Here is a 15346-nt window from a genome sequence, read left to right as displayed (position 1 = left end):
AAAAAAATAGGAATTGTTAAGGGGCAGTTTATTAAGGTGAGCCATTTGACTTCTAATAAAGATGACTTTGAACTCAAATGTGATACACTGGAAAGATTTTTTTATGAAAGGGGATACCCCCAGCATTTGGTGAAAAAGCTCAGGGGGGAAGTACTATCTAAGAGAACGGATCTCTATTTTCCCTTGTTAGGGAAGGGCCCACCAGAGACCCAAACTATTAAACCAGTTGATGATGGTAAACCGATTAATAGGATTTTTCCCATGGATTTTGGGGGTAACGCAACTTTTGTAAGACACACTATCAACAGGGAATGGGAAAAATTCCTTAATTTCACTGATTTGACTACCTTGGGAAAAGAACCCTTGAACTTTGTATTTAGGAAGGGCAGGAACCTTAAGGACCTGTTCGAGTCACACATATCTGTCAGAGAGACTAAACGTAAGAAAGTTGGTACCTTCAAGTGTGGTGCTTGTGCACAGTGTGAGCATATTGTTGACTGTGACAGAGTACCATTCTAAGTAGGGAGAGATGTCATTAGTAGTGCTTTTTCCAACTGCAGTACCAACAGAGTTGTTTATTTGTCTTCCTGTTCACTATGCCAGGCATTTTACATAAAACGTTATGTAGATTGAGGAAGCATATATATGAGCACTACTATGACATCAGGACATCTAATGAGAAAAATGCCTTGTATAAGCACACCTTGATTTGTGCTGGTGCTAATTTTGTATTCTTTGTGGTTGAGCAAGTTCCTATGGACATTAGGGTGGCCCTTGGGAGGCTCGCCTTGAATACCGGAACTTTTATTGGCAGGTCATCCTTGATTCTGGGAGACCACCTGGGCTCAACGAGTATATTAGCATTGCCCCTCTTTTAAAACTCAGTGCAGCTAAACTGTGATTTTATAACCTATTGGTTAAAATGTGCACCAACATCAAATTATGCTAAACTTGTATTGCACTGTAAAAAAATATTTATTGTGCATTTTTGTAGATTTACTACAACAGATAGGTATTGGTGCTATATGGTTATAGCATTTTATGCTTTTTTTTATGTCTTATACTGGCATTGAGTTAGTTTATCATAAATTTACACTTTACGTACTTTAGAATTCTTGCTTCTCACGCATGAGACCTGGGTTCAATTCTTGGCCATTTGGATGTGGTTTACCTTTTGGCCACTAGATGGTAGTATTTACATACTGTGTTAAACTATTACATTTTTTAAAAAAATGTTTCTACTTAAAATTTTTTTATTGAGTCACTTTTTACCTGAGTAACTTATTTGTATATTATTTTTTATAACTGTTCAAGTGGTTTTAAGGTATGTTTAAAATATGAGCAACACTAGTGAATGTATTTGTGTAAAATTTTGGACATCTCACAAGAAACACTTTGAAAGCACTGTGGAGTTTTACCTACTCAGTATGTGGTTCTGATTAACTTAATTAATTGGGTTCACATGAATAGATGAAACTTTTTGAATTTAATTTTAAAAGGAACTTGTGAGTTTGATGTGTGTTATCTGATGAAGTCTGACTTGGTTTGGACGAAAATGACTCTTCCATTTTACTGGCGTTAATTATTGTTGGAATAAAGCCTTTTTTTAATACATTGTGTGGTCTCTCCATTTGTGTGCCTTTCTTTACTTGATTTTGGCTTTTTTGGGCACACTATCCTTGAAACTGTGGTTATTAACATCTTTAGATCTGCATGATATCTTCTTCGTGATCAGCTGCTCGAATAGGATTTCCTGACAACTATTGCTAAATGTTGATCAAAGGAGAGGGAATTATCAACACAGGTTTCCAGGTCTCTAACTGCATTTCTATTTTGAAGACGAATATTGTCAATGCTATATGCTGGGGTGGTATGTCTGCCAAATATGGCAATGTTGCATTTTTTAGCATTTAATTTAAGCTTAATTTCAATATCCCAGGCATTTGTAAGTGTAATTTCCTATTGGAGTGCAACTGTGTTAGACAGGGATTTGACAATGACTCCCACTTTGCAGTCATGTGCTAACTGGGTTAGTCATAGGTCTTGGATTTTCGTTCGTAGGTCAAAGAAGTAAATACCAATCAAATGCAGTCTCAGCAATGAGCCTTGCATGACCCAACTGGTCACCTTCATGTTCTCTGATATTACCCCTGTCAACCACATTCTCTGGTTTATGTCTTTTAGTCAGTTAGCTATCCTTTTTAACATGCAGTGCTATTTGTAACATATTTAGTACAGTAATTATGCTAGCATGGAGGATGATATCAAATGCACTGGTCAGATAAAGATAGGCCGTGTGTACAGTGTGACTTTTGTCAATAGCTTGTGTTACTTTTTTGAAGAAGTTTACCAGGTTCATTTGACAGGATCCACCTTTATTAAAACCAAATTCATGTAGATCTAACCTGATGTAATGTTTAATGTATGTGTTAATCAAGTCTATTATAGTGTGTTCCATCTGCTGAACATAATACTGAAATATTAAAAATAATGTGTCAGAATAAATTTTTCTCTAGTAGAATAATTTTAGAAATTACAACTGACAAAATGGACTTCTGTATTTCAGATGAGAAACACATTTGTATTCTAGACTAAACAGAAGATAATACAAAAACTGAGAAACTGGAAGTTTTGTTATATGGATGTGGATACAAATACACAAGCCATTAAAATATTTTTAGTCCCTTTAGTCTTATACACAGGTTATGCATTTTTTAATCAACAGGAGGAGAAGTTGTGGATAGCAATTAAAAAAGAGTTGAAGGATTTTATCTGGGAAGAGAAACAGCAAGGGTGAAGTGGAATAAGGTGAGTCTACCAATAGAACAAGGTAGAATAGGATTACGTAATTTGAGGAGGTATTTTAGAGCAACACAGTTAAGGCTCTTATACATAGCACAAGCAGAAAACTATAGTTCAAAGAGGAAAGGAATGATGCTGACACAGTAAATAAGGAGAGATTGGTATTTTTGATGTAGACTCTTAAGGAGAACAACCAAAATCATACAGAGTATTATATTCGTAAAATAGCAGGGACTATTCTAAGAACCAAACCAGCATAAGAATGGAGAAAAGAAATTTTGCTGATAGGGTTGACTGTGGTCAGGAATACAGATAACAGGCAAGAGGGCCTGGAAGTTATTGGAGAAAACTGGCAAAGGAACCAAGGTATTGGGATCAAATAACTAGAAAGGGAAAGGGAATAGAATGGGAAGAGGCCAAGAATTTATTTGGACTGCAGGTTAAAGAGTACCTTCCCTATCAAGGACTGATATCAGAGTATAGGCAAAGAGAAAGAAAGAGGGTACTCCTAAATGAAAGACCAACACTGGTATATGTTTTAATAAAATCTAGAACAGAAGCTGCAGTTAAAAAAGGAATAATTAGTAAAGCATATAAAATATTGCATAATAATTATAAGACTCAATCAAAGGAGCTTAGATAGGTTGGGAAGAGAGATTGGATACACAATTCACAAAGAGACAATGGAGGGATATATGTATATCTCCCAAATATGCAACAAAGTCTAGAAGATTTAGGATCTTTGCCTGGAAATGTTTACATAAGTATTTTTATAGCCCAAGTAGACTCCAAAGATTTTTCCTCAGGTGGATAGCAAATGTTGGAGGTGTGATGGACAAAAAAGAGGTAGCTGGGAACATATTTTTTGGAAGTGTGATGATTTGGTAGACTTTTGGGCTTCTCTGCAGATCACTCTGTTGGAGATGCTGGGTGAGCAGATTGGACTGACTGAGGAGATGATTTTTTTTTTTGAGTTACGCTACAGAATCGGAATTGCCTAGATATAGTAAAGCCTTGATGAGTCTAATTATGGTGGCTGCCAAAAATTTAATTACTAGAAAATGGAAATCAAAGTCTAGACCAACTTTACTAGAAGTAGTGAATATAGTAACAGAGATGAAACAATTGGAATTGGGATCTTTAGAAAAGGGAAGGAGCAAACTACATAGAAAAAAATGGGAATTGTGGGAACAATATATGCAGAGCAGGAACAAGATTTAAGAGACAGGATTTGAATTAGCTATATAATGCTTAACTGACAATGACTGAATGGTTTATAAGTGATGTATAATGTTTACAACTACAGTTGTTTCAATGTTGTCTGTGATGTAAACTGTTTGAAACTAAAGTGATACAATTTTGTATGTTTTTTCTTTTATATAAATGTAAGATTGCCTTTGTCATATCTGTACATTAATAAAGATGTTTGAAAAAAAAGAAACATATTTGTATTATGTAAGGCATAGATACAGTGACTATATAATACAAGCTAGATAAAGCTCATACTACTGCTTTGTTATGAAACAAAGCAATATAGTTTGCCTTGTTCTGTTACATGTTTGATAATAGATACATACAGCCTTGTTTGTGTACTGTATGGATGAAGTCATGAAAGAGTACAGAGTATGAAAGTGAGTTAAAATATAATGAGTATTAAACTGAGAAAAAAATTTCCAAAATACTGCTTCATATACAGAAAGCCTGTAGCTGTCTTCCATATTAGTTAGTCTACATTAGGCTTCATGATGTGCTGCTAATCTATTCTAATATTAAATGTCTTGCCTTAAGCTGCTTTGTGTCTTAGTGAATTTACTAAAGACAGATGGTAATAAAGAACCTCTTAATCCCATAGCCTTATTAATAAGACTCATCAGGCTGATTAGCCAATAGTTTACAGTGTCAGTTAAGGACCACCTTTATGGAGTGGCATAACTAGATCTGTATGTCATACTTCTAGGACGGAGCCTGTAGCCTTGACTGGGATAAATAACTTATGGAGAGATTATGCCAGGGCATGTTTAGTACTATTTAACAAATGGTCCCTGTAAGCTATCTGGTTCCATACAGGAAGCACTGTTAGTCTTGGACAGCATTTTTTGTGCACGTTCTTTAGTGATAGTGTAGAGGTTTAAGAGATGCAGAGATTATAGGATTCCAGACAGTCATCTCAGGAGAGAAACTTTCACAAAATGTATTTGTTAGCATATTGGTAATGTCCATTGAGTCCGAGTAGGTTTTTACCATTTAATATCAGTTTTGAACATTGCTGAATTGTTTCTTAGTTTTCTAACATACAGTAAGTGAATAAGGATTTGTAATTTTCCTTGTCTTCAGATGTTGACCGGAGATCATGGGCTGCCTTAATAGAGTGAACAGCCTTTTTTTAAATTCTTAGTCAAATTCCTAATATTTTCCCTCACATGAGAGTTGTTAGATCTGCTGTATAATCTAATGAGTTTTTCCCTTTTATTGTAAATGTTATACATGTCTGTGGAGCACCAGGGTGGTTTTCTTTTAAATTTCCCACCATATTTTGGTATAGATGGGACTGCCAATTCTATACATTAAAATTATGTGAATACAAAATCCTTTGTAATTCTATCTGCTTAAGTGATGTCTGAGGTTATGTTGTTATGAGTGAAATGGGGATTTGTGCAATTAAAGTCTTTGATTCCTGATATACCGGTTTCACAGGATTTATACAATTCAATAGAAAAGGTTACTAGCTCGTGGTCTGACTTAATCAGAGGGGACGTTTTGCATGATGATGATACTACTTTTGTAAGTAAAAGGTCAAAAATATTTTGTCCTCTAGTTGGGCTAGTAAGAATCTGGTCCACTAAGTTTTTGTTTATTACATCTAAAAACTTCTATGCATATCCTACACTGAAGGTGTAAGTACTCTAGTCAATTGCTGGGTAGTTAAAGTCTCCCAGAATGATGTAATTCTTATTTATGGGAAGGGAAGTTAATTCATGATGTTTAGGAACCTGATATCTCCCTGGTGGTCAACAGAAATAGATAACAAGCATGCCATGAGGTTGGTTAAACATGACAATGCACTGGAGTTTCTTCATGTCCAGATTACTATTGACAAAATCACATACCATATCATAGCAAGTTATAGGTCTCCCGCCATGACCCATGAAACCAACAGCTCATACTTAGACCTACTGGAGACACTCACCATTCAACCAAATACCATAATCATGGGTATCTTTAATTACTCTTCTATAGACTGGAAATCCTACACAACCCCACATTTTCAGACACAGAGATTTCTGGACTTTGTTAACATAAACACCCTAGACCAGATAGTACATACACCTACTAAAAGTACAAACACACTGGACATGTTATTTACAAATATGGGAGAATGCCACCCCTCCCATGCTGTGTCCTCTCTGTTGAGGTCAGACCACAAAACTGTTTCCTTTAAGATAAAAGTCAGTTCTGTAACCCCAGTAACCCCTGTAAGTAACAATGAGGAACAACTCCAAGGCAAACTACTTCTTATTAAGTGATAATGTCAAAATTTCAAGTCCATCCAAACCCAGGTAACACAGCAGCCTATGCAGAACTGGTCACAGAAGCTCTGTATGACCAAATCAATAGTTGCATAGAGGCTGCTGTACCTACCAAAAGTAAGCCCAAATTAAACTCAAAAAACAAACCACCCAAGTGGAATCCAATATTAAACAGGCTGGACAATAAAAGAAAAAAAATCATAGCTAAAATCAGGAAGTGTAACACCCAAAAAGATAACAAAAAAAACCTCTCATCAAGCTGATTAGACAACTAAGAGAGCTAATTAAGTCCAACAAAGACAATTTTGAAGAAAAGATAGCTTCCCAAGCCAAAGACAACCATAAGACCTTCTTTAGCTATGATCAAAACCTTAAAGGCAACACACAGCAATATATCAAACTGGTTTTAAATGTAGTCACAGTCATGAAGCAGTATAATACATCTACTGACTAACAAATTCAGTTCCAACTTCACCCCCTTGCAGTTGTCCTCCAAGGACATAACATCAAACATAACCCCACCAACCAACAATATGGTTCAGGTCCTAAGTGTGCTCTCTAAGGTGAAGAACAAGCCTTGATAGACCTCAATAATATTCCAGGATGCCCCCTAAATAGCCTGAAAAGTAATCTATCAGGGCTACTTGAATCACTAGTTAACCACAGCCTCTGAACAGGCTTAGTGCCATGTGAACAGAGAACTGCAATGATCATCTTCTGCACAAGGGCTGACCTTCATTGGATCCCAGGAACTACAGACTCATCAGTCTGACTAGTCTCATTGCAAAGCTATGGAAATAATTAACATGGAAATGATTAATAATAACACATGAAACCTTCAGACATTAGACTCAATCCAGTTTAGGTTCATCAAGGGCAGGTCACACCTACTAAATCTGATGGACTTCTTTGAGAATGTCACCAAGGCAATGGATGAGGGCAAAATGATGCATACTGCCTACCTTGACCTGACTAAGGCATTTGATACAATATGCCACTAAACTCATGGAATTAGACAAACCCCCTATGCAAGCTGGATAGTAAACTGGCTCATAAACAGGACCAGGAAGTTAGGAATGGGAGACTACCTCCACACAGAGGTCTATCACCAATGAGTCCCTCAAAGTTCACTGCTGGCTCCTCTTCTCTTTGGCATCTACTTCTTGGAAGTCAAGGCCATTGTCAAGGACGTCTGGCTGACCAAGTTTAATTTCAAACTAGGACCAGTCATAGAATCCCGCAACACACAAATATCTTACAGGAAACAAAGACAAATGGCTGGTGCCAAAGCCATGGCTTAATACTCAAGGCCAAGAAATGCATAATAGTTCATTTTGGGAAGTCAGCTACCCTAGGAAACTACCTCAAAGATACAACACCCCTAAGAGTAGACCCAGATGTCAGGGACTTGAGGAGGCATGTAGATAGTAACCTAGCTTTCAACCAACATGTGCCTAAAGTAGTAAGAAAATCATTCTGTGTAGCCCAACTTATAAGTAAGGGGATGGCATCCACATCCATGGAAGTCATTGTACTACTGTATTCGGCCCCATTTAGACCCATAACCGATTATAATGCCCCCTTTAGTATATATTTGACCATGTTCATGCAAAAGCTAGAACGTCCACAGTCGTCCTTCAAAAAAAGTATACAGGACGTAAAAATGTCTTAAGCAGATTGTCACATCCCTTCTCAGGGCCAGTGATCAAGGAGTCTCAATCCTCACCATGGACACTGGTGAGGGATGTTCACTTGGAACAAAAATAGATACACACAGTGTTTCCACATGCAGCTCTCTGCACCAAGCATAATTTCCCTTAAGAGCACACAGGGAACACATTCCCGTTGTGGGGCTGGATTTTCCTCTCTCTCACCAGACCCCAAATAAGACTCCTCACTGACCTCAGTCAAGTGTTCCAAGCCAAGTCTTCCACCACCCTCTCTGTGAAACAAGCTCTCTGTGTCCCTGCTCCAAGTAGCTGAGACACACACTCTTTGAGATTTAATTTTCACACACACACATGGGAAAGGCTGGCACAGATTTACTAGCTATGCCCCTACTGCCCAGACTAAAAGGTTGCTACTGCTACCAGAACATTCCAAAGCCAGCTACTCTAAGGCTCTTACTCTTATTTTACTGAGTACAATTAATACTAATACAAATGGTACTGTTTGACCAGTGCAGGAAGGCTTTCAGGAGCAGTGTCATCAAATAAATATAAGTACTCCAAAAGGTTAAAATATTCTATAAAAGACCAGCCACAATGAAAAGTTTAAATATATTTAACAATAAATAATAAAAGAACATGTTGTTGTTTGTCTTTCGGCTTTTCCCAGTAAGGGATCGCCACAGCAGAACTCCAGTCCGCTAATGATTGGCAGTAGATTTTTACGAAATGCCGAGGTGCCAGCTTGACACCCAACCTTCAATGAAGGCACACGCACGCATGTCTTTCGAACACTACCCAACCGTGGGGAGGACATGCAGACTCCACACAGAAGGCACTCCCAAGCCCAGCCGAGAATCGAATGGGAGAACCTCTTGCTGTGAGGTAACAATGCTACCACCGTACCACCACAAAATACTAAATTCTCATTTACAATAACCACTAGAGTTTCAATCACAAAAATATTATAAATAACACAGATGGATAGATTCCCACAGATATGGAACACGGTACTTAACTAATCTTAATATATTTTCCTGACTAATCTAAAGAATTACTATTCTCTGGTTACTTACTAAAGCAAGGCAAGATGAAGTGGGTGAGTGAGTCTTTGTTAGGTTTCAAAAGCAGACTACCCTGAGACTTCTGTCTCATCTTGTATTAAAACATCATTTCAGTGCTGGATTACAGAATGACATCACATACATCTGGTCATCTGACTTCTGGTTCCCAGACTACCCCTTTACTAGAAACTGAACCAAAATCTACCACATATCAACCACTCCTTATCAGTGTGAGAAATACTTCGAAATGACCATACTTTGTGAATAACTGCACACAATGGAAAAAGCTCACAGTAAGAAACACTTTAAGATGAATGCACTTTGCAAATAACTGTACACAGCACAAGAATGTATCATAATGGCTGTACTTCATGAAATAGCTCTGTACAGTGAAAGAAACAATCTGAAATGGCAGAACTCTGAATAAATGCACATAGCACAAGAAATTTTTTTGAAATGGCTGTACTTTGATTACACTTTGCAATATAACTGTACTTTGCACACAGCAAACACCTTGAAATAACTGCAACATAATAAAGCACACACTCTGCAAACACTTTGTACATTCTGAGATACTTTGAATAACTCTAGTTATGCTTTGAATGGCTTCAGTAAATGCAAAATAGTAGTTTGTGCCCAAACACAGTCTTTTACTAAAAAACATGCAGTTGCCTTGCTCTTTAAGCTTAATGTTTCCCTTTTATTGTACTCATTATGCCCTTTTAATCTCTCATCATGCTCAATATGCTTTTCTTGTGCTTGTTTTATTTTAAACATGCTCGTTATGCAAACCAAAGATAATGCTGAGCCCTTTATGAATAATTTTGCTAGTTTATCAATTATCATGGTTTCAAACATTTTGTTTAATTAATAATGCTGCGGTGGTGGTGCTGCGGTAGCGTTGACGTCTCACAGCAAGACGGTATCCTGTTCGATTCTCAGCTAAAGCGTCCTCTGTGTGGAGACATGCATGAATGGGCGTACCTTCGTTGAAGGTTGTGCATCAGGGCTGGCAACTCGGTACGTAAAAATCTACTGCCAATCATTAGCGGACCGGAGTTCCGCCGTGGTGACCCCTAACCGGGAAAAGCCAAAAGATACAACAATAATGTGGTGTGTGCCTTTTGTTTGCTTAATAGTATGTTTTGTGCTACTCATTTGATTAATAATGTGTTTTGCGCCTTGTAAATATGAAGTTTCATTTTCTTTGCCAAATAAATCATTTGTGTATTTTTTGTTACCTTTTGCTCATGTCTAAACTCCATTTTAGTCAACCTGCTTAGTCTGCCTTCACCTTCAACTCTGCACCTCGTGGCTTGAAGAATTTGCTCTTTTAATCCTGGTTCTGACATCATGTTGCTCTTCTGGTCAGGATAAAACAGACAAACATTCATGGATTCCATTCATGCAGCTTTATTATACTCAAATATATCAGAAATGAGGCTTTGTAACTTAAACTTAAATAAACATAAACAGACTGACTACTGCACTCATACATGTTAACACTCTGGATGTTCTCTCAAAATGGCACTGACTTCTGCACATGCTGGCTATTCATATGCATGTGCTACAGGTACATCTGGAAATGCTTCCACATGCTCTGATCTACAATAGGTATACATTTCTATTTTATTTTATGGCAGATGGCTCTGACAACAGCTGAGAGAGTTTTTTAAAATGTATAGCATGATTTTTAAAATGTATAGCAATTATATAAATAGACTAATGATAATTTTTTGAAAAAAAAATTAAATCAGTCTGTCAATTGGACTGGATATAAATTACCTCACCTCATTTTAAAAACTGTAAGAGGGAGAACTCCTAGGCAGGGATATGTTCTGAAACATGACAAGACAAGCAGTCAGACCCAACATTCATGCAAATTGGGATACTGAAAGTAGATCCAATCATTGAGAGATCATTCTTGGGCCAATCAAGGCCCACTTCCCTTGGCACACCTCTCCCCATGAGTAAGTTATGTATATAAAAGAGAGAGCTCAGTTTGTTTTGATTTGTAAGAAATTGCTCACCCATCTAAATCAATAAACAATCATTTAATTAATGAGTGTAATGCACTTTATTTATTAGTTTCTTCAAAAAGAGTTGAATATGTTAACTCTATAGTTTGTTGTTCACTTACTAGAGTTTTGGTCCTTGCATCACGCAGCATGTAAGGCATACTTAACAGGACAAAGAAATAAAAATTCAAAAGCCTTGTCAGGAGAATCAGTTTCTTACATGTGGTCCTTTTTCCTGGCTGGGGGAGGGGTTGGATATGTGTGAGGGATAGACATTTAGTGCCGAAAAAGCTGGAGTCAGCAAGTGCTGTAACATTGTGTGTGTGTGTGTGTGTGTGTGTGTGTTTGTTATAGACACACACACACACACACACACACACACACACACACACACACACACACACACACACACAGCTGAAAAAGTGAGATGGATACTTGTATCCCATGAAGTCTCAGCTCTATCATCATGTATTTCAGACTACTTGGCATGCCAAATTTAAATGTCAGTAAAGGTTCTTCATGTACAAGAAGTCAGTACATGGTGTCAGAAGCGAAGAAAACAATATTTTCTGAGTACCAATCAGATATAAGGTGTACAAGTGGAGAAATAAAGTTGTTCATATGCAAAAGACAATACATTTGTGTTAGAAGTAACTGAAAATATGTAATTTAATCTTTCATTTCAGAAATGGTTCAGCCACAGCCACCTGGTAACTTTGCTGTAGTGGGTAATACAATTCAACATTTTTTTTCTGAAAGTGAGCAGAATCACAGATAAATGTGCTACATTTCTGCATACTAAATTTCAAGAGGAGGAAGTCAGTTTTCTGCAAGATGAAAGGATGTCAAAGTTACTGTGAGCCAAGAAAGGATGTTTATTCATAATTTATTTTCATGAGGCCGGAATTTCCAACAGCATCTAACGATGCTTTCATTACCCAAATTAAGCAAAGGATCAACTCAAAAAACAAGCTTCCCTGGTGGAATCCAAACATCAATAGGAAGAAATTCATGGTAAAAATTAGGAGGTGAAATACACAGCAAGGTACAAAAATCCCTCATCAACTTAAACAAGCAAATCAAGGGAGCTAATAAGTCCATCATAGCAAAATTAGAGATACTACTAGCCTCCCAGGCCAATGACATTCATAAAGCTTTCTTCAGCTGTGTCCATAATGTCAAAGGAAATACACATGAAATCGATTGCATATGACATCACCTATACGGAGCCAGAAAATGTAAAAACCTCCTGGTTGACAATTTAATCTCCAGTTTTAACCCCTATCCCTGCTTGACACCCCTCAGGAAATACCAATATACATAACTCCCAACTATCACTAGAGAGCAGGTGCTCAAGGCACTCCCCAAGGACAAGAACATTGCATCAATGGGTCCCAATAATATCCCAGGATGCCTCCTTAATAGCATGAAACATGAATTATTGGGATCATTACAAATACCATTTAACAACAGCTTCCAAATAGGCATCATGCCAGAAGAATGGACAACTGCAATGGTTCTCCAACTGTACAAAGGTGGGTCACCTACAGACCTAGAGAATTATCGATTCCTAAGCCTGGCTAGCATAACATGCAAAACTATGGTGAGAATAGTTATAGATGTCCTAAATTATGACATCGGCAACCTACAAACATTGGACTCAAATCAAGGGCAGGTCTTGCCTACTCAACCTGGTGGACTTCTTTGAGAAGATCACCAAAGCAATGGACAAGGACAAATATTACATACTGCCTGCCTCAACAAGGCCAAGGCAATTGACAGACTACTCCTTTTGGGCATTGTAGAAAAGCTCACCAAGCTAGGTATAAATCCGTACACCCACCTGCTGGATAGACAGCTGGCTTACATACAGGACCCAAAAAGTTAGAACAGGGAGTATTCCTCCACAATAATGCCAGTTACTAGTGGGATGCCTCAGGTCTCAGTGCTGGGGCAGCTCCTGTACAGCATCTATTTTTCTGAGGTCAAAGTTAATGTCAAGGGCCTCTGGATAACCAAGTCTGCAAATGACTGCAAATTGGGTGTAGTCAATGAATCCCCTCAAGAAACAAATATCCTCCAACAAGGCCTGGCACACATTAATAACAGGTGGCAGAATCATTGTCTAAAGCTCAATGTCAAAAAGTGCATCATAGTGTCTTTCAGTAAAATGACTACCCCAGTAAACTACTACACTGATAATATACCCCTAAGAATAGACTCCGTAGTCAGGGATTTCGGAACACAAGAAGTTAGTGATATGACATTTGAATCATGTGTCTGCTGTTCTGAGGAAATCATTCTGTGCTGCACAACTTATAAACAAAGGTATGGCATCTACAGTCAAACATGTCATCAATGCATTGTACTCTACTTTCATAAGACCAGTCACTGAGTACAACGCCCCCTTCGGTATGTACCTGGTCAGGCATGTGCAACAACTGGAGCATCCTCAGAGATTTCTCACAAAAAAACTACATGGTGTAGAAAATAAGTCCTATGTGGACCATCTCAAAGCCTTGTCCTTAAATTCAGTCTCCTATAGGATGTTGAGAGGTGGCCTATGCCTGGTCTACAAAGCATCCTCTAATCCTGTCCTAATGGACCTGCTGCACATCAATAACAATAGCATCAGGAACAACCAATCCAGAGACCCAAACCTTAGCCGCAACATAAATATGATATGCTGAAGGGACAAGTATGTGTCTCAGAGGATCCCTCTTCTCTGGAACAGGCTTCCCATCCATGTGAAGCAGAGCTCATCCCTGCATTTGTTCAACTGAAGATTGGTTCACCTGATGGGGAACCATAAATACACCTCTAGTCTGGGACCTATGTCTCTATTAGAGATAGGAAGCTTGTAAATGCTCAGCCACTCATGTCTAAGTATACATACTCCCCACAAAACCTTTGGGAATTAATACCTATCAAATTTTAATGGGAAGCATCGCTAGGCTTAAAAAGACCCATCATGCCGAAAGCCTAGTATTTGACTATGACAATACGATACTGAGTTAAAGGATCAAGCCAAAGACTTTGAATTTGGTAAGTTAATTAGTAGGAGACAGAATAATATCTAATATCAGAAATGATCGGATAAGGAGGCAGATTACTGAGACAATCACAGATAACATGAAGTATAGAGAGTGAGTAAAATCACATTTCCATGAATGAAAAAGTTTACAGAAGAGCAGGATGTGTGCAAAGCAGTTTTGAAAACAAAAAAGTTAAAATTATTAAAATATGCCAAAAGTAAGCATTTTTCTAAATTGCGTAAAAGGAACAAACACATTTATAGCTGAAGAGGCTGGTTAGTTTACAGCAGAATCATGAAAATAAGTTGTTTGTGAACAGGACTTGTGTTGACAATATGCAAAAAGTAATTTGTGTTCAAGGTAAAAGTACAAAAATCCATGACCAGAAGCTGAGTTGGAAATATGGGAGAAACATCTCAGAATAAATACATGAAGACAGAGGTAATTCAGAAGGCTCAAGCGAAGTCTGGTATCCCATTTATGACCCAGAAGGTGACAGGATTAACAAGAAACAGAGTAGAAAGGATTAGCTTAGATAAAATCATGTTAGCTAGCAGATCTAGGAGACTCTCTCTGATACTCTCATCCATCTACCTACTTAACTGAATAAATGACTAGAGTCTCCTAGATCTGATAACCGACATGATTTTATCTGGACTAATCCTTTGTACTCTGTTTCTAATTAATAAATGAAGTATAAACTTAAGACTGGACACTTGCAAAGTGTAGTGTAATGTCTATTGAAACAGTAATGTAATATATATATATTCAGACATCTGAAGCACTGTATTATTGCATAAACTTCCTATTTATTAGGCGCAACATTTCAAACTAAAGGTTCAGAAAATGCTAGCATGTATATACAACTGTTTGTTTGTGTCTTTCGGCTTTTCCAGGTTAGGGGTCGCCACAGCGGAACTCCGGTCCGCTAATGATTGGTAGTTGATTTTTACGTGCCGAGTTACCAGCCCTGATGCACAACCTTCAATGAAAGTACACCAATTCACCCATGTCTCCATGCAGAAGACGCTCTAGCTGAGAATCGAACCGGACAGCATCTTACTGTGAGGTGTCAATGCTACCGCAGCACCACCACCGCGGATTAGCATGTATATATAATAATTAAAATAAAAATAAAAATTTTATCAACATGCTGTGAGTATTCTATTTATAGCAGGTCATCTGACTTATCCGAAGCTCAGAGTGGCGAAAAGAATTCATGGTGTTAACAGA

The sequence above is a fragment of the Protopterus annectens genome, chromosome 14.part0 (assembly GCF_019279795.1).
Source record: "Protopterus annectens isolate FY-2018-M chromosome 14.part0, PAN1.0, whole genome shotgun sequence".
NCBI classification, from domain to species: Eukaryota; Metazoa; Chordata; order Ceratodontiformes; family Protopteridae; genus Protopterus; species Protopterus annectens.
Note: the sequence above shows the minus strand (reverse complement) of the source record.